Raw genomic sequence first — 22165 nt, forward strand, 5'->3', positions numbered from 1 at the left:
ACGCTTCAACAAAATACCGATGATTACTGGTACTATGACATCGATGTCACTAATCATCTAACCATGGATGATCAACAGTTCTCCAATAAAGTTCTTTATCAAGGAAACAAATATATTATGGTTGGTAATGGTAAGACTTTACTCATCTCACACACAAGTCATTATCATCAAAAGTGTCTACCTTTGCATTAAAGAATGTTCTTCGTATCTCTCAAATTGCTAGAAATTTATTATCTATGAGCCAGTTCACTATTGATAATGATTGTGATTTTGAATTCACTCCTTTTAAATTCATTGTCAATAATCGATCGACAAGCAAGATTCTCTTCAACACAGTACTCTACCCAATTAGACCAAGTGAGACACTGATGATGGTAGCCTATGCGAAAAAGACAGCTATGGCATCAACGACTAAGGCATACGGATAAGAAAAGTGTGTTTTTTCTTAATTTCAATAATGCTATTTCATTTACTAGAGACAAGAAAATAAATGTTTGTGAAAACTGTTTGATCGGAAAGGCCCATAAACTTCCATTTGGGTGTTCCCAATCATAAAGTTCACATCCTCTGAAGTTATTGCATGCAGATGTTTGGGGTCCAACACCTGTAACTTCACGTGAAGATTTTTGTCTTTATTTATTACTAGTTGATGATTATAGTAGATTTTCTTGGCTATTTTCCATGAAAAGTAAATCCCATGTGTTTGATTGAGAGTTTGAAAACTATTTCCGATGTCTTGGCATATTGCACCATTTTTTGTGCCCTCATACGCCTGACCAGAACAGGCTGGTTGAACGTAAGCACAGACACATCGTGGAAATGAGGCTCAACTTACTAAGTGGTGTTTCACAATCCTATAATTTTTGGGTGGATGCATTTCACACTACAACTTATGTCATTAATCTCTTGCCAACATTAGTACTTCAAAGAATGACACCCTATGAGCTGATATTCCATCACCCACCTGACTATCAACAGCTTCACGTGTTTGGTTCCACCTGCTATCCACTAGTCACTCCCTATAACTCCAACAAATTTCAGCCTAAAACTAAATCTTGCCTCAGGATATGCCTCCCGTCACAAGGGTTACATTTGTCGATCGTCACACCAATCACACCTATATTTCTCATCACATATATTTCGATGAGTCATTTTCCAATAAGGAAAACCCATTGTCTTCCCCCTCTCAATCTGACCTTCAGTCCTAGGGGATTTCTTCCTTTGTTCTTTCTGTTCCACTATTGTCCTTGCCTACAGATGATGCTACCATAACTAACCGTGTGTCGGCCTCACCCGTTAGCCCATTGCCTACACCTGAGCCCTTGCCCACCTTGATCTTACCTGTTGTCGTCCCCAATTGTGTCACTGCTTCTCTCCTAGCGCCTACTAGTTCAACTCCTCTCTCCAATGATCGTCTCCCTTTGTTTGAATCCTCTGTGCCTTGCCAATCCAGTTCTCACTAACCTATCTCCTCCCACGAGGTTCAGTCCATCTATCGACCTGCTGATCATGTTCACCACATGGTGACCTGATCCACGATCGAGTCTCTTAAACCCAAGTCTTTTGTTGTTGCCTTGTATCCCATTAACCTAATAGGTCTTAGTACCTCTCTTTTAGAAACTGAACCCACTACCTTTAAGCAGGCTAATCAACACAAAAAATGGTGATCTTCTATGTAGGATGAGTACACTGCTCTTATCAAAAATGACACTTGGCACTATGTCCCTTCTCAGTCTAGTCTTAATGTTATTGGCTCCAAGTGGGTCTTTTGTATTAAGCGGCATGCAGATAGGTCCGTTGCTCACTATAAGGCCAAACTTGTGGCGAAGGGTTTTTATCAAGGAGAAGGCATGAATTTTTTTGAGGCTTTTAGTCTTGTCATAAAACCTACCACTATTCGAGTACTTTTGTCTCTTTTAAATGGATGTTGCATGAACTTAATTTTAATAATGCCTTCTTGAATGGTTATTTATTTGAAGATGTCTATATGTGTCAACCACTGGGATTTGAAAATCCTCAATTGCTCAATCATGTGTGCAAACTTGACAGAACTATTTATGACCTCAAATGGGCTCCTCGTGCATGCTACCAACATCTCAAAAATTACTTGTTCTCTCATGGCTTTGTTGTCTCTCAATCAGATGCCTCATTATTTATTTTTAAACAAGAACGCCTTATTGTCTATATCTTGGTGTATGTATATGACATTCATCAGTGACAATTTTTCTGAAGAGATCAAACACCTTATCTCTCAACTTGGACTCACCTTCTCAATCAAAGATCTTGGGCAGCTAAGCTACTTTCTTCGGCTTGAAATTTTATACTTGGACACGAGAATTCTTCTCTCTCAGCACCTATACATTCTTAACCTCCTTCAGTGCGCCTGCATGTTCGAGGCCAAACCGGTCTCCACTCCGATGAGCTCATATTCTAAGCTCTCCAAGGATGATTCAAGTCTATTTCTGGATCCTTTGCTATACTGCAGCATTGTTAGGCGCTTACAATATTTGTCTCTCACTCGTTTGGACATTGCATTTGCAATGAACAAGGCATGCCAATATATACACCAACCCACTGATGCTCACTAGTATGTAGTCAAGAGGATCTTGCGATATTTAAAAGAAATCTTTCATTACGATCTTATGGTCTGTTGTTCTCCATCCCTTCAGCTAAGCACCTATTCGAATGCTGACTGGGCAGCTACCCTGATGATCGTAAGTCCACTAGAGGGTTCGTTTCATTTCTTGGACCTAATATTATCTCATGGTTTTATTTTAAGTATTGAAGCTGAGTGTAAGTCACTTGTATGTGTTGTGTCCGAGCTACTTTGGTTAAAGTCTCTACTTCCTCTTCTGTGGTGTAACAACATCAGGGTTCTCTACCTAGCAGCCAATCTGGTCTTCCACGCCTGTACTAAACACGTTGAGCTGATCAACTTTCATTTTGCTCATGATTATGTGTTAGGGTCATCTCCAAGTTCGATTCATTTCATCCAATGATCAGCTGACTGACGATCTCACCAAGCCCCTACCCGTCACACAGTTTGTTGCACTTCAAGACAAGCTCAACGTGTGTGCCCCCATGCTGAGCTGGTAGGGGCGTGTTAAAGCAAGTAGTAACTCTTACAGTAATTCAGATAGGACTCTATCTTATCTCCAGGTTGTCAATTATGGAAGGGTGGTGTATGTTCTCCCCTGATGATTCACTGAATCCCACGCCTGTGTTCGGGAGTTCGAATGAGCGTCACGTATGTAAGCACATGGGGCTCGTATTCCCGTGTATGTTGGCATCACTTTACATCAAAGTTTGGTGTGATTGCAAAGACTTAAGTACCCTTTCTTGCTATTCTTGCCACGAAATGATAGTTTGAAAAAATGACAAAAATGTCCTCCATTCAAAAAAAAGGAAACAACGGTTCAAAAAAAGGACAAAAATATCCTTCATCCAACACGAGCGTTCGCACCCTCAGGTCTTGGCAGTCATTCATCGAGTTCTGGCACTTATCATGACCTCTGGCGCCATGCTCTATTATGATTTATGCTATTGAGATTTTTCGAGCTGTCAGAGACACCTCTGATAAAATAATCGTATCTCACTAGATATAGGTTCGTTTTAGATATTCTTGGACATTCTGGAAAGCTTAAATGTAGTTTTTTAACTTTATAGTTGATGACTTTGTTAAATTTGGTTTGTAGAGATATCAAAAATCTCTATCTTTGGAAGACCACCAGAATTTTTGTCAGCAGTCCAGAACATCCCGAATGGTGTTCGGTATTTTTGGGATATTTCCTGGCTCTTTCCATGAAAACTGAATATTCTTCTTTATGTGGAAAGCTAACACGTAGCTCCACACTTTTCATGTTCAGCATTATGGTTGAAACTGTGCGTAAACATCCCAAATTCATCAGTTTTTCGGTTGGTGCCGATTTATAGTGTATTTCGATAAATCTTTATTGCGATTTGTAGTGTCTTCAATAAATCTCTATTACAATTTACAATGTCTTCAACAAATCTCTATTGCGATTTATAATGTCTTCAGTAAATCTCTATTGTGATTTATACTATTACAATTTATAATGTCTTTCATAAATCTCTATTACGATGTATGCTATTGCGATTTATAATATCTTCAGCAAATCTCTATTGCGATTTGTCGAGCTGTCATAGACACCTCTGATAAAATAATCGTATCTCACTAGATACAGGTTCGTTTTAGGTGTTCTTGGACATTCTGGAAAGCTTAAATGTAGTCCTTAAACTTTATAGTTGATGACTTTGTTAGATTCGGTCTGCAAAGCCATCAAAAATCTCTGTCTTTGGCGGACCACCAGAATTTTTGTTAGCAGTTCAGAACATCCCGGATGGTGTCTGGTATTTTTGGGATATTTCCTAGCTCCCTCCATGAAAACTGAATATTCTTGTTTCTATGGAAAGCTAACGCATAGCTCCACACTTTTCATGTTCAACATTATGCTGAAACTGTGTGTAAACATCTCAAATTTGTCAGTTTTTCGGTTGGTGCCAATTTATAATATCTTTCGGTAAATCTATATTATGATTTGCAGTGTCTTCAATAAATCTCTATTGCGATTTATGGTATTTTTTGGTAAATCGTAGTGCGATTTATAACTTTCTTCAATAAATCATTATTGACAGTGTCTTCAGTAAATCTCTATTGTGATTTATGGTGTATTCAGCAAATCGCTGTGCGATTTACAACTTTCTTCAGTAAATCGCTATTCGAATAAGAACCAACTTGTCGAGGACATGTCTCTCTAACCAGAGATTGTATTTTCGATCCGTAAAAAGTGGTGTCTTTGTAATTGAATCTAGTTTATTTTTTGTCAATTTTCAATAATTTTTATGATAATTTCATGCCTCACTTTGATTAAAAACCAAACCCTTGTCATTCTACATTCTTTAAGTTATATAATTTTAAGTTCATCTTGTTACAGTCATATCTCCCCAACGATAGATCATTTTTCATATCTGTAAAAAGGGTTCTTCTCCAAATTTTATCTAGTTTTTCATGACAAATCAAGTAGTGATTTACAAAAACCGCGTATCAAGAAAAAAACAGAAAATCACGAAAAGGGTGTTGCAAAAACCTCGAGCAAGAAACAACTGAAGGAAACATATGAGCGTCATGATCAAACAAAACACTTTATTGTTCTTTTTTTATTGTTACAAGAGGGGAAAAAAAGAAAGAATTTATACAAGGCCCCAAATTTTTTTTTTCTAAGGGACGCTACCCCCAGAAACTCTGCCAACTGAAATTGGGTCTCAAACATAAGCTCAAGAAAAAATTTGGTTCAGGGGGCGCTGCCCCTCGTCAGGGGTGACCCCCGCTCGTTGATCATGCAGCGGGACCCGCGTCGGGGGAGCCCCCGGACCCCCCTCCTGTAAGGGCAAAAACTCTGAATCAGTCTCCACAACTCATCAAGTTGAATCATGCTACAGTCAGTGTGCAGGTCAGTTGGTGTTTGATGGAGCAGTGTAGGATCGTCTACTGGATGTGCACAGAAGCAGAAAGAGAAGGGAGAGAGAGAGAGGGTTGATGTTCATGGCCTTCTTCATGGGGGATTCCTTTCTCGGATAATTCTACTATGCAGGGATTGAGTCTTAAATAACCATCTTCAGGGTACTTAAGTCTTTGCAACCATTCATTTTCTAGAATCATCATTTTTTTTGGCACCAATGGAGGAAAGGGTACTTAAGTCTTTGCAACTGCATCGGACTTCAACACTAAGTGATGCTGACAAACATGGGGATATGAGCCGCACATGCTTACATTCTAGGTGCTCTTTGGGACCCCCGAACATGAGATGTAGCTACCTGCCGGGGGGGGGGGGACATATAACCGGCCTCGGTCAATTATCGACAAGTCTGTTATCAATGCATTCCAAATGCAGCTTAAAACAATCTTGATAAAGAATAAGTCTGTTATAACGGATTTATCGTTACTTATATAACATTTCTCATTTTTTGTCATGTAAATGTAAAAACGGTAACCATATGCAGCTACCAAATGTCTACCGTAACAACATGTAGTTACCAACTTTTTGTTCATATATTGAATATCCGCAATCTCACGCTGTGTGTAAAAAGATTGAGGTTTATCCTGTGCGTCCCTCATTTTTTCATCTCAACATATTTTCAGATTGAGTCATGGATCAAAACGGGTCCAAGATTCCAGACACCCACAACAGATATTTTAGAGTTCAAAACAATAACCATCTCCTGTTTTTTAGCCAATCAGTGAGGTCAACATAATGGCCCTTGTAACCAGCCCCTAGTACCTCTTATTGCTAACCAGGAAAGTCTTCAATGCTTCGTCCTAATGACATGGGGCATGCAGACCTCAAGTATCCAACTCTTGAAGTTCACCAACATGAACGCCTTAAGCCAATCTACCTAAGCCCTTGCAAGCAATATGTAAGTAATGGTTAACCTAAATTGAGTGGATGCAAGTAACTCTCAATTTTGTTTTTGCATGTATTCCTGAATTCTGAAAATCAGTCAATACAGAGATGATGGGTGGGACAAAACCAGTGTTTTTTTGTTGCTAGGCACTGCCTCTTTAGATGGGAGCTCCCCTCTTTCCCTGCCCGGCTTTTCATGCATGAGCAAGTTGTCCTCTTGGAGGCTGCTTTTGGGAGGTGGGATCCAGTGTCTCAGAGAGAGGAGAGAGAGGTCCAAGGATCTTGAATAAAAAACTGTCCATGACACCTTAAATGCCGTTCATCAGGACGATAAATGGTACCCAAAAACCTCACAAAAATAGTGGTCCCCACCTTGATGGGCTCTTTATGCCATTCACCTTTTAGATAAACGGTATCAACCAATGTTGTCAGTATCGGTATCGGCCGTGGATCGTTTGACTACCAATTCTGCTGTATCAGCGATACCGATACCCAAGTGAATCCGTCTTATATCGGCCCAAAATTAATAAAAAATTATTATGTGTAAAACATAACATAACACGTGTTAAAACTACTAAAATAATTTTAAAATAATATTAAAGATTTATTTTTTAGTATTTTTTTTTACATTTATTAAAAAATAGCCTATCCAGGCTTGCAGCGTATCGATTTTCTGCCGATGCAATATCAGCCGATACACACTAATACACTAATATTGATAACATTGGTATCAACCATTTAGAAGTGAACCAGTGGGGCTCGTCTGTTTGGTAGGAGCAGTTTGTGTAAGTCACCATGTGATGGGATGAACCCCACTGGTTTGGGTGGGTTGAATATCTGCTTGAATGTATAGCCACCAGTAGGGCTTGTCTACTGGAAAGGAGGGGGGCATTAATCCCCCAGCTTGATCATTAAAAAAAAAAAAATTTATTTAGAAATGGACTGATCCTCTCCAGTTTCCACACTCTCTAGTTGGTATTTAGAAAACCCAGGAATACGTGAATTGTTAGTGGGATAGAGGAGGATTTGGCATGATTACCAATTCCTGCTGACAGTATGCATTGCTACGTGGGGAAATCGACAAACAAGAAAATTTCTTCAGTTGTCCACAAGGGCTCCGCTTATCTGGTAGGAGCGAATCGTAAACGTCACCAAGTTGACCGTATGCCATCAGTTCAAAACCCACAGAGAGCATCTTTGCTGCAAGGAGGAAGCTGGGTGTACTCGGTTGGCAGGAGAGAGATCAAAGGTTTTACCAACCTGAGGCCAGCCAATGTGCGGTCGATGATGGCGGGATGGTTCCTTGTCCAAACCAAAAAGAAAAAATCCTACAGTTATCATATCATTTATCAATGTTACTGTCATTTCCGGCATCATTAATGGCTACAGATCACAGTGATTTCCACCAAATCAATCAAACTATGACTTCTGACCCTTCCAGTATGGATCAAAGTGAAGGCCAATTGATGCAATCAAAGGCAAGCCCCGACCTTCACTCACATGTACCCATACAGCATTGGCATGAACCACAGAGCCTAGCCTGTGCAGCCGCTTGTAACCAACCGTTGTTCCATTAGCCACCATTACACCTTCCCTCCATCTGCGCTCTGTTACCGCTCGGTCCTCGGTGAACTTTGCATACACTTCATGCCTAACAATTCTCTGCCCCAATGTGATGGCTTCTTGTATCCTCACCACATTGAATTTCACTGGTTTTGTGAATCTCAGTTCAATCCAGGGGTCCTTGTCCGAGTCGGCTGGTGACCAATATGACTGTAAGTCGTCGTTCAGAAGATTGGCAGCAGTGAATCCTCCATTGGTTCCTCCCCTTTGGCTGCTGGCCTTAGCAGCTGCTTCCTTGATCAAATTGCTAGAGAAGATGTTTGTTAACGCAGATTGGAACTCCGTTAGTCTACTGACATCGAGCTCTGAAATCAAACCAGTAGAGTTTGGTGGCACATTGAGTAACAGAACACAATTCCTTCCAACTGATGTATAATAGATATCTAGAAGCTCATCCACTGGTTTTAGTGTCTCGTTGCTATTCCAAAACCAACCATTTCTAATAGAAACATCACTCTGGAGGTACCCAGTCTCTGCCATTTGGGTCACCAGTATTCAAGTACCTGAAATAAAAACCATCATTATTATCAATTTCATAATCATTTCATCAATTGTTATTGCTGCACATAGCAAAGGAAATTAGCATACCCAATGATGCTCCCATCTCCAATTCTGAGAGAAGTTCTATTTATAGGAGACCAAGAAGTAGTGCCAGCCATGCCTGTTTCACCACCAACCCATCTGATATCGGGGCCGGCATCTGAAAATATGTTAATGGAGCCCTGCATCTGCTTCACCCTAGAAAACCAGTCATTAAAATAGTAAGTCATGTTGGTGTCATCGTCTTTTGCTCCATCGAACCAGATCTCCGACACATGACCGTATTCGCTGAAAATTTAAAGAGCAATAAGTTAGATTGCAGAGAAAGGCTTTCAAAAGCTTAAAACTGTATAAGCCCTGCTCATGGCATTTAGTGGCAGTTCCAAACGGGGGAGGAGGACTTTGGAACCCTGCCTTTTATTTGGATATGTTATTGATTTGTTTTATTTGATTATATGTCAAAGCAAAGCTACTAGTCCCATACCCATTTAGTAGTTCCTGAAGCTGACCCATATAATACTCATTATACTTCAATTCAAGGCCATACGTCTTCTCATGGCGATCCCAAGGGGACAGATAGAGGCCTGCATCCAAGCCTCTAGCTTGAGCTGCATCAACAAACTCTCTAACAACATCACCTTTGCCATTCTTCCATGGGCTACTCTTTACAGAATGGTCAGTATACTTGGAGGGCCAAAGGCAGAACCCATCATGGTGTTTAGCAGTAAGGATCACAAGGGAGAAGCCGGCGTCGGCAGCTACCTTAGCCCACTGGTTTGCATCAAGAGATGATGGATTGAACAGCTTGGGACTCTCGCTTCCTGTCCCCCTTTCAGTATTGGTGAATGTGTTCATGCCGAAATGAAAAAACATAATGAGTTCCCTCTGCTGCCATTTTAGCTGTGCTGTATTAGGTATGGGAAGAATTGGTAATGGAGGCGGCACAGAGTTGTTCTTGGCCAGTGCCAAATCTAGTACATTAAGGACTAAGACTGGCAAAAACCATATGTTTGACATGATTCTCCAGATTCAATGGTTGACAAGGTAAGATAAGCTCTTCAGTTGATTCTCCTCAAGTTACAAATTTGAAACAAGTCATCTGACCACATTCAGTGGAGTTAAAAAGAGTGAAAGATCAAGAAGAAAAGAAAAAAAGACAGGTAAAGTGCAGCCAAGGCTCTCAATGGGTCGTCCATTCTGATCAAAGAAATGAACGCAGAAACTCACGGGTTAGAGGTAACGTTAATCGAACTACTTCCTATTACACAGTTTTATATAGCGCGTAGGCAATCCATGTGCCGCTTCATGATAGCCTCCCGCTTGACGTTTTCTTGCTGCAATCTTCACGTTTTAAAGAGAAATGCCAAAACCAACATAAATTATATGATGATTTTTTGGATTAGGAAATGTGGTAAGAAAATTTTTAAAAACAGTATGTGTGTGTGCGTCTCTCTCTCTCTCTCTCTCTCTCTCTCTCTATATATATATATATATATATATATATAAAACCATGTTCACTATATAAAGAGAGACCAATCTACTGCTTTCCAAATCACACTTCCATTAGCTGGACGGCCACTGCATTCCACCTCATACCACTCTTCAATTTCTCCTGAGGTAGATAGGAAAGGTTACTTTTAATTAATCTGAACATGCGTCTACAAGTGAAAGAGAAGGATAGAGTGGTCAAAGGCAAATGAGCCGAGCTTAAAGTGCTCAAGCTTGTCTTATTCTTGTCACGAGCTGAATCGAGTTTGAGTTCATAATGATCTCGAGTTGAAAAGAGCAGAGCTCGAGCTGGCTTGTTTACAGAAAAATACATTGTTTCTGATCTCGAAGTAATATGCATACAAAAGTGCAAATTGTCTACCAGCTGGAAGCAATAAGATTTTGGGCATGTTTGCAATGCCTTTGATTCTTGGATTTTCTCTAGATCCTGTGATTGTAAATCACAATCACAACACTTTCTCAAGGTTTGTAAAACATGAGAAAGTACGTGAATGCGATTTCTAGTTGTGATTGTTCCTGCCTTAATCTTGTCAAAGTTGGTTACAAGATTGACCTTGCTACCAATAATCACTACTACTTTCTATCTTTAAACCTGTTGCTTGCAAACCAAATATGCTTCAATCATTTGTTCTATTACATGGCACAAAATGTATCTAAAAATATTTATTGCAACTTAACGAGCTTATACGAGTGGAGCTGAGCTGAATGCCTATTTTCATGTTTAGCTTGCCAAGCCCATTTTACGAGTTGAAATGAGTTCTTTTAAGAGCTGAACACTAGCTGAGCCATGAGCTTGTTTCATAGCCCTATTGTGGTCTAGAAAATGAAAAAATAAAACTCGAACAGCTTCAAAAGTTCTCCACTTATCAACCCACTCATGGATTTGTTTGGTTGCCCATTATATCACAGTCATCAACCCACTCATGGATTTGTTTGATTGCCCATTATATCAGTGGTGCTTGTGCAATTCTATATCGGACAAAGAAAACAACTGTCATCCTACTGGCTCTCTACCCCACCTTAATTTCTCACATTCTCTTGTTTGTTTCAGTCCCTCATGTTTTCTTGTCCCCAACAGCAGCAAATGAGATTCTTGTGCAACCAAATTCTTAATTTCCCTCTGTAAAAATGCTCATTTCTCCACCAAATGTATCTGCGCCAAGAAAACACTGACATAGACAGCCTATGTGCACTGGAATATTGTCAGGTCAATTCTTTGGCTAATCATGACAGGCAGCACATGTTTAAACATTGATTGATTGGCTAAATAATTGATAGTCTTTTCATATAAACATTTTTTATGTATAATCGAAATCTTTTTAAAAATTGGATTGATTAAAACAAAGTTATTGTCAAGGTAATAAGTAATCATGACAGGCAGCACATGTTTAAACATTGATTGATTGGCTAAATAATTGAGTCTTTTCATATAAACATTTTTTATGTATAATCGAAATCTTTTTAAAAATTGGATTGATTAAAACAAAGTTATTGTCAAGGTAATAAGTAAAAGTAATTTTAATCAAAACCAATTAGAAGAGTTAATGAGATCAACACAGAAAATAATAAAACCCCTCATCTAAAATACACGTTAAAAAAAAGGATATAATTTTTTAAATTGGAAGTTTATGCTATAGCTTGGTCTGTTTTAAAACTATGACTAACATTATTCGTTCTTATTATATTGATAAATCTCTTACACATCACCACCTTATTAGATGGTGAAAAGCCAAGGAAAAATTCTCCAACAACAACAACAACTACGCCTTGATCCCGAAACAATTGGGGTCGGCGATATGAACCAAAAAAGAAAATCATTCTGGGTCTTCCACATGAATCCTTCTCCTCCAATCATTTTTATCCAATGCCATGTCCTCAGTGAGGTTCAAAGCATTCATATCCTTTCCTATCATCTCCATCCAAGTCTTCTTAGGCCTACCCCGACCTCTTTTAACTAATATATTTTTCCATTTCTCCATCCTTCTAACTGGAGCATCATTAGGCCTTCGCCGAATATGTCCAAACCACCGTAAACAATTCTCTCTCATCTTATTTTCAATGGGTGCAACGCCTACCTTCTTACGTATCTCCTCGTTCTGAATCTTATCTTTTATTGTATTTTCACACATCCATCATTTTTTGAATATGATGTCTCTTGGCAGCCCAACATTCCGTACCATATAGTAAAGCGGGCCTAATTGTCATTCTATAAAACTTTTCCTTCAACCACGTTGGCATTCTACGATCGCACAACACTCCAGTTGCACTTTTTCATTTCATCCACCCAACCTTTATCCTATGATTTACATCTCCATCAATTTCTCCATACTTTTGAATAATAGATCCCAAATATTTGAAACAATCATCCACCGGTATTTCTTGCTCACCAAGCTTCACTACACTCCCATCACTACTTCGTTGCTTACTAAACCGACATTCCATATATTATGTCTTACTCTTACTCAACTTAAAACCTCTTGCTTCCAATGTTTGTCTTTATAATTCTAACTTAGCATTAACCCCAGCTCTAGACTCATCAATCAAAACAATATCATCAGCAAACAACATACACCACGACACATTTTCTTGAATTGATCTCGTAAGCTCATCCATCACTATAGCAAATAAGAAAGGGCTTAATGCAGATCCTTGATGTAACTCAACCGTTATAGGAAAATTGGTTGTCACCCCTTCACAAGTGCGGACATTGGTTACTACTCCTTCATACATATCTTTAATTATACTAATGTACTTGAGAGAAACACATTTCTTCATCATTGTCCACCAGAGAACATCCCTAGGTACTCTATTGTATGCCTTCTCCCTCTCTTTATATCTCTCAATAAGTTGTCTAAGAAGATGTATAGCTTCCATAGTTGATCTTTCAGGCATAAAACCAAATTGATTCTCCGATATCATGACAATCTTCCTCAACCTATACTCAATCACCCTCTCTCAAAGTTTCATAGTATGACTCATGAGTTTTATACCACAATAGTTTATGCAATCTTGTATATCACCCTTATTATTATATAGAGGCACAAAAGTACTCTTCCTCCACTCATTAGGCATCTTATTTGTCCGCCAAATCTTGTTAAAAATATTTATCAACCATTCTAAACCTTTCTCTCTCAAGCATTTTCAAGCCTCGATAGGTATACCATCTGAGTCAACTGTCCTTAATTTCATTTTCTTCAAAACCTCTGCAAATTTCTTTCTTTTGAATCTTGCGCATGAAGTCATGATTCATCTCATGAAAAGGAATGGAGAAGTCTCCAAGATCCTGAGCATGACTTTCATTAAATAGCTTATCGAAATAATCTTTTCATCTCTCATTAATCTCCTCATCTTTGACTAAAACCCTTTGTGTTTCATCTTTGATACATCTAACCATACCCAGATCCCTCAATTTCCTATCTCTCATCTTTGCAAGCCTATAAATATCCTTCTCGTCTTCTTTGGTATTCAACTTGTCATAAACCTTCTTATATACCTTATCCCTCGTGTTTCGAACTACTTTTTTAGCTTCCTTCTTTCCTATCATATATTTCTTCAAATTCTCATTATCACGACTCTTACTTAGATTTCTATAATACTCTCTTTTAACCTTAATAGCTAATTTGACATCCTCGTTCCACCATGATGTATCCTTACTTAGCGGTGCACCGCCTTTAGACTCACCCAATACCTCATTAGCCACCTTTCTCATGCCACCCGCTATCTTATTCCACATTTATTCTGAATCCTCCTCGAGATACCAATCAACTTCCTTAACTACCTGCTCTACAAACATTTCTTGTTTAGCTCCTTTCAGTGCCCACCACTTAATTCTAGGATCTATCCTATGTCTATCCTTTTTGTGGCATTTTCTAATTTTAAGATCTAAAATTAAGACTCTATGTTGTGTAGCTACACTTTCTTCTGATATAACCTTAATATCGATGCAACAACCCCTATCTCTCTTTCTAAGTAGAAAAAAATCTATCTGACTCGTATTAACCTCACTTTTAAATGTTACTGGGTGAGACTCCCTCTTCCTAAACCAAGTGTTTGCTAAGATTATATCATAGGACAAACCAAAATCTAAAATCCTTTCTCCACTTTTGTTTTTTTCTCTTATACCATAGCCTCCATGGATACTCTCAAATCCATCCCTACTAATGCCTACATGTCCATTAAGGTCACCGCCGATGAAAAGCTTTTCTCCATAAGATATCCCTTATACTATTCCATCTAAATCTTCCCAAAATTGACGCTTAATGGAATCATCTAAACCTACTTGAGGTGCATAAACACTAATAATATTAATAATATTCGTACCTAATACTAATTTAATAAGTAAAATCCTATCACCCCTCCTACGTACCTCAACTACATTATCTATAAACTCACGACTAATAACAATCCCTACTCCATTCCTATTACTATTTATCCCTGTATACCAAATCTTATTTCCCCAAGGTTATATCACTTTTGCTTTCTCATCTACCCATTTGGTCTCTTGTAGACATAAAATATCAATCTTTCTCCTACACATAACATCTACTAACTCTACCAACTTACCAGTTAACGACCCTATGTTCCAAGTGGCTAACTTAATTTTATGGTCTTGAACTATCTTCTTTACCCCCACTCATCCAACAAAGTGAGGGAACCCTTGCCTATTTGACACCACACTCGAGCGCCGGTGTGACGCGTCGTTTCTGGGCGACGACCAAGGAAAAAATCTTCATGGATAAATTTTTCTTTTTAATTTTTTCACACAAGTTTTTATTTTTATATTTAGTTTTCTTATTATACTCATGGTTGCATGCATGTACTCTCTCAAAGCATTCAAGTTTCTTGAGAAATTCCATACTAAAGGGGTTAGTAGTTTTCTAAGTTAATTGATCTCTTTTATTATATTGGCTTTATATTTGATGATATGTTGATTGTAGCCAAGAATACTTTTAATATTAATGCTATAAAGAATATGTTGAGTTTTGAATTTGAAAAAGATATATAAGGTTTGATATGCTAAAGTTCTCTTAAGGTAGGTACCTAGAGATGGTGTTGAAATGGTTCAATATGAATAGTGTTAAACCGTGTAGCACACCTCTTGGACATAAGTTGAAGTTGAGTAAGAATCAATACCCTAAAAATGATAAAGAAATAGAATACATGAGGATGATTCCCTATGCAAGTGTAGTTGTGTGCTTGATGTATGCTATAGTATACACTCATTCGGATATTGCACATGCGATGCAATTAAATGGATTATGCATTTTTTGAGAGGTACAACTAAGACTGGTTTACTATTTTAAAAGGATAAAAGTCAAGGTGCATTGGTTAGATATATAGATTTTGACTTTACAAGTAGCTTTTACCGGAGGCATTGTGTGTTCACATTCAGTGGTGGATTTACCAGATAGAGATATACATTGCAAAACACTATTGATTTATCTATGATTGAAGCAAGGTATATAGCAGCAGTTTAAGCGGCAAAAGAGGTTATGTAGTTGAACTGTTGGTGAACTTGACATTTCACAAGAAAACGTATGTTTGATAACAAAAGTGCAATAGACATGACTCATAATAAGATTATCATAAAATTTGTGAATTCATTGATTTGAGAAGATTTTTATTAAAGAGAACCTTGTAGATATGATGCTGAAGCCAATGCTTGTTGAGAAGTTCAAGCATTGCTGGGACTTGATTAATGTAATAAATTAAACATTGGACTTAGAGATAGAGGGCATAGATATGAAGGGATGTTTTGGTTGAGTTTACAAATGACTCGGTTTTGGGCTTCCATGAAGGAAAGAGAAACATATGGGTTTTCTTTGAAATAAAATAAAATAGAAAAAGAGGAAAGTCAAAAGTGGGTTAGAGAGAGAGAGCTCTTTTGGTTTAGATGGTAGTATTATTGTTGTGAGAAAAGGAAAAGAAACAAAAGATGTGACAGGGAAACCAAACCGTGGGTGTGCATGTGAGGGTTGTCCTCCATTTAAGGGCATCAAGAAGATGCTTTTGGGTTGTTCAGCACGAGTAGAGAAAGGCGAAGATCCAGCTACATGAGTGAATCTTATCACTATAAGAAAACTCTAATTAGCGATGAAAATTTGAGATGGATTAGCTAGAGAAAACTATCTATCGCTAACATTCGAATTATTTACAGAATTAGCGACAAAAAAAATTTCATCACGAAACCATCACTAATTAGTGACAGATTCGCGACGAAAAAATTATGTCTCAAACTCTGTCGCAAAGGATCAGTGGCAAAAATTTTCTGTTGCTACTCCGTCACAAATTTGTGACGGACTTTGCGACAAAATTTTGTCGTCACGAATTTGTTGCTAAATTTCTCATAAATTCCTAATGAGAACCCCCTTTCTTTTCCTTTCTCTCGCCCCGTTGCTCGTTGTCCCTTCTCCCCCTTCCGACGGCCGCCTCCCTCTTCGGTCACACCGATCGACGCCCATCCCTCTCTTCCCACACCGATCGACACCATCTCTCATTCTTCCCTCAGCGAACCTGTCGGCGACCCACCACCTGTTCCTCTGGCTCCAGCAACTCGATCGAAGTTCACCAGCGACCATGCTGGTGAGCTCGCCTACCGTACCCTCGTGCCTCCCCCCTGTCGATAGGGGGCCTGCCCCCCCTGCCGTTGTGTTTGATCAGTCGGCAGGGGGCGGAGCCCCCCTACCACTGGTATTTTTAGACAAGCGAGCAGAGCCTCCCTGCCCTTATTTAAGCAGCAGCGGTAGGGGGATTCGCCCCCCTGCCGTTGCATTTGCTCGGCTGGTAGGGGGCGGAGCCCCCCTGCTGTTGGTATTTTCTGGCAGGGGGGCGGAGCACCCTGCCCTTGTTTAAGCAACAGCGGCAGGGGGATCCGCCCCCTGCCCTTGTGTTTGCTCTACCGGTAGGGGGCTTCGCACCCCTGCCGCTGGTACTTTCTGGCAGGGGGATCCACCCCCTGCCATTGTGTTTGCTCGGTCGATAGGAGGCCCGCACCCCTGCCGCTGGTACTTTTCGGTAGGGGGTTTCGCCTCCTGCCCTTGTTTAAGCAACAACGGCAGGGAGATCCACCCTCCTGCCATTGTGTTTGCTCAGCCAGCAGGGGGCCCCGCCCCCTGCCGCTGGTACTTTTCGATAGAGGGCTCCGCCTATTTTCTTCTGCTTCTCCCTATGTCTTTGTCTTTGGCCGACAAGAGTAATGTGCATTGCAGGTGCGTAACAGAGCAAAATGTACGATGTTTAATGCTAAGCATCGCATACAACTTAAAATGCTATGTGAAAAAAATAAGCAAAATGCAAATCGGGTAAATACCTGTGATGAGTAAGTGATGCAAGCACATCACATGTTATTTAATTTCTTGGATGTAACACTTTTATGTTCACACACTCACTTAGTTGTGGATATCTAGGACTGCTTTGATAGAGTTCAGAGATCATGGTGAGCATGATTTTAATGTATGAAAATAGAAGTGTTCTTATTTTTGAAGTTCGGATTTCATGTTAGTCATGGTAGTAGTTAGCGTGATATTGAAGTGTGTTTGCTGCAGGTACATGTTTGACATTGTTTTGATATGAATGATTTGAATGTATTGCAATGTTTGATGTGACTGTATCCATGCTTGCATGAAGTTATTTTCAATTTGATTATGCCTTTCATGTGAAATTGTATCATGAAAACATGTTTCAAATGAATGTATCGTGTTATGAATGGTTGTGCACATTCAAATATTAAGTTATCAATGCATGCATTATAGTTCTTGTGATTGAATGGCAGCATATATATGTGTGTGTGTGTGTGTGTGTGTGAGAGAGAGAGAGAGAGAGAGAGAGAGAGAGAGAGAGAGAGAGAGAGAGATCAAATCATTACATCTACCATGAATGCATGATAAATTAGATATTTTCTTCATCATAGCATTCTTATGATTCTCTTTTAACTGGTTAGGATAATATCTGTAACATCATAGGACAAAATGACTGCAAACCGTGAATGGATGTACCGTAGGATAGTTAACAATGAGGTATTGCTTGAATATATAGATGGTGTTGATAGTTTTATTGAATTTTGCAATGGCAAGTGTTAGTACAGTGGATCCCACAGGTCGGATCAGGTGCCCCTGCACGATGTGTAAGAACAATCAATTTGTAGAACCTCATGGCGTTAGACATCACCTATACAGGAAGGGTTTTGTGAGTGATTATCAGAATTGGACGCTTCATAGTGAAGAATTTTAGAATAATTTTGACGCACGGGTGGATGTGGTGCACAATAATCCATTTGTAGATTTGATATTTGATGTCGCAGGACCAGAACTGGGTTCTGCTATGGGTCCTAGTGATGTACCAACTGGGGTAGAGGAAGAAGCAGCAAATGATGCAACTAGTAAAATTTATGATTTACTTAGAGATGCTGATAAGCCACTTTGGAATGGTTGCGAGAGTCACACTATTTTGTTTCTAGTTCTTCAACTAATGAATTTGAAGTCCGAGTATAATTTGAGTCAATCATCTTTTGACCATTTGTACTCTATTGTAAAGAGTATGTTGTCCAAAGATGAGAAATTGCCATAAAATTTTTATCGTGCGAAAGTTATGGTCAATGCTCTAGGTATGGGGTATCAAAAGATAGATGCATGTCCAAATCACTTCATGTTGTATTTCAAAGATCAGAAAAAAAGCAGATCATGCCCATCATGTGTGCATCCTTGGTTCAAGCCAAAGACAAGAGGCAATGATAGCACGAGGTCAAAAGAAGTGTCATACAAGTCGCTCTGCTACTTTCCTCTCACCCCTATATTGCAACAATTGTATATGTCTTCGAGGATAGCAAAACACATGAGATCACATGCAAATAAAGTTCGACATGATGAAGACAAGATCACGCATCCTGTTGACGCGGAATCTTGAAAGCACTTTGATCGTACTCATCAGACCTTTGCAATGGAAGTGAGAAATGTTAGGCTTGATTTATATACAGATGGATTTAATCCATTTGAGGGTAGATCAACTCCATACTCGTGTTGGTCAGTATTTGTCACCCCATACAACCTTCCTCCAAGCTTGTGTATGAAGCATCAAAATCTTTTCTTGTCTCTATTGATCTCTGGTCCGACCTCTCTGGGCCAAAATCTTGATGTATATTTAAGGTCATTGATTGATGAACTGAAAATATTATGGGACGACGGTGTTCTCACATATGATACCCACAAAAAGCAAAACTTCAATATAAAGGTTGTTGTTCTATGGACAATCAGTGACTTCCCTGCATATGGTATGTTATCTGGTTGGAGCACACATGTGAGGTTGGCCTGTCCGTACTGCATGGAGGATACAAAATCTTTTAGATTAACGCATGAAAGGAAGCTGTGTTAGTTTAATTATCATCGTCGATTTCTACTTAGCGACCATTTGTTCTGACGACAAAGGAATGTATTCAAAGCAGACACAATTAAAATGGAAGGTCCACCTACAAGGTTGTCTGGCATAGAGATTTTAAGACGATTATAATACTTTTCATATGAACTGACAGATGCCTATAGCCCGACGCCCTTCCTTGAATTTGAGAAGGATCACAATTGGACAAAAAAATCTATATTTTGGGAACTAACATATTGGTTGACCTTATTGATATGACATAATTTAGATGTGATGCATATAGAGAAAAATGTGTTTGATAATGTGTTTAATACAGTAATGAATGTCAAAGAAAAAATAAAGGACAATCTGAAGGCCCACATGAATTTAAAAATAATATGTAAAAGACCAAAATTAAAACTCAAAGAGTATAATGGCAAAGTACTGAAACCAAAGGAAAGGTACATGCTTAGACCAGATCAAGTAAAGCAGGTATGCCAGTGGATGAGACAGTTGAGATTTTCAGATAGATACGTCTCTAACATTATTCGGGCTATGAAGATAAATGAGAGACAATTATATGGGTTGAAGAGCCGTGATTGTCATGTTATCATGCAACAGTTGATTTCCCTAGCATTCCATGATATGTTAGACAAACATATATGGGGTATTATCCGAGTTAAGTCAATTTTTTAGAACATTGTGTGCATCGAAAGTTGTAGTAACTTATATAAAGAATCTAGAGGATTCTGTCGTCACTACTATTTGTCAACTAGAGAAAATATTTCCTCCAGCATTTTTCAACGTTATTGTAAGACTCGTATTTTTTCAGTATAACCTCTGAATAAAATTCATGAAGCATTTACTGGTAAAAATAGCATTTTCACTCAGAATGTGAAATGAATCAATTTCCACGAACCAGTTATACTTAGAATATTTGTCGCTTCGTGAATATATGATCAATACTCTTGAAGTCATAACTTTCTACCTGAACGAAATCAAGAGATTTCTATGAGCCAACTTTCTTAGTTACGTCGATACGAAGGGAATGATGTACTTAGAATTTTTTGGAAAAAAAAATGCCGAAAACCTAAGATTTTTGCGGGACCCACGAAAATGTTGGTGGGACTCACAGAAATATTCTTCAGAAAATATCTGATGGGACCTATAAAATATCCTATGAAAATATCTAGTGGAACCCATGGGATATTCCATAAAATATTCCATTTGTATAAGCTCATATATGTCATTTGGATAAGCTCAAATATGTCATCTTGATAAGATCAACATGAAATTTCCGAAAAAAGGCAAGGGCATTGAGGTAAAGGAGGTTTCTTAGGGGCTACACAACCTTTCCTATAAAAGGAGGTGACCTCCCTTTAGAAAAATCGCCCCCACCCCCCTTTCTAGCTTTCTCTCTCTTCTCTCCTTCCTAAACCTCCCCTACCTAGCCTAGCCCACCTGAGCTTACATGACCTAGTCTGAGCTTGCCTGATCTGGTCCTAGCTCACCTCACCTGGTCCAAACCCAGTTGACTTGACTTGATCCTAGTTGGGTTTGAAGTCAAAGTCAAGGTCCTTTTTTGTCCAGAAACCTGGTTCGATTTTCTGAACCCAGACCTAGCATGTTTGGGCTAAGTCCGAACCTGCTGAACCTAGTTGACTTGGATTGAACCCAATTTGGTTCAAACCACTTAGGTTGAGTAGCTTGACCTGCTTTACCTCTTTCTCAACTAGGTTGACCTCATCTGACCTAGTTTGACTGTTCGAAAGGAGGATCGAAGCCTTCAGAGCTGACAGAGCATCTTGGAGTCGTTTCTTCCATGATTTGAAGTAAGTTCGCTTCGTTGATCCATCTCTCTCAAGTATTTGCTTATTCGTATATAGCATATACTTTCTGAAGTAGTATCTTACCCTAGTTTTTGGTTGAGGCCTATAGGACACTTTGATGTTCATACGCTCGCCTCGTAACTATCGTCGAATATATATGTTTGAATGCGCAGTATATGTGTTCTTAAGAATTGTATCTCACCCTAGTTTCTAATTGAGCCCTCTAGGACACTTTGGTGTTCACTCGCTCGCCTCATAACTATCGTTGGATACGGATCTTGGTGTATATTGTCTGGAAATGGGTCGTTGTGTCTTATATCGCCAAAGTTATGTAATTTATCATTCGTCGTCGCGTCGTATGATGCCAAGGCTCCCTGCTTTCTGCAATTTCCAATTATGCACTTCTAATTATGCATTTAAATTACGCCATCACGTTGAATGATGCCAAGGCTCCTGCTTTCTGTAAATATATATGTAGAATATTTCATTCTGTTAGACACTCCGAACAATAAGTATATGCATTTCTTTTACGCCGCTGTCATATAAAGCACAAGCTTTTGCTTATATTACATATATGTCACGTAAATGAGCGTTCAAATAGAGATCAACTTCAAATCGCTGATGCAATTCTCTCACCGCTCCTCAATCAAGATTTTGTTTAACGAATGAAGCCCCTATTGAAAAGGCTTCACTTTTTTCGCAAAACTATTTTTTCGTAAAGACTAAGTCAATTGTATACGGCCTGTCTATGGCCCAAGGTTTCAATTAACCTTGATAAATGCGGGGTAAGTACGATGATGTGCATCCATCCTCGAGTTAAGCGTAGCAATTTCCTTGTCAAAGAGAAGAGATGTCGCTGAAATGGTTAAAAGAAACCCACGTTTTCTCCATCAA

At 39.0% G+C, this 22165-nt stretch overlaps 1 pseudogene; it reads right to left on the reverse strand.

Annotated features, from left to right (window-relative positions):
- Positions 1–7841: 7841 nt before the first annotated feature.
- Positions 7842–9602, reverse strand: LOC149840160 (alpha-L-fucosidase 1-like; annotated as a pseudogene).
- Positions 9603–22165: the final 12563 nt, after the last annotated feature.

Source organism: Nuphar pumila, chromosome 4 (genome assembly GCF_984573655.1).
Source record: "Nuphar pumila chromosome 4, dmNupPumi1.hap1.1, whole genome shotgun sequence".
NCBI classification, from domain to species: Eukaryota; Viridiplantae; Streptophyta; class Magnoliopsida; order Nymphaeales; family Nymphaeaceae; genus Nuphar; species Nuphar pumila.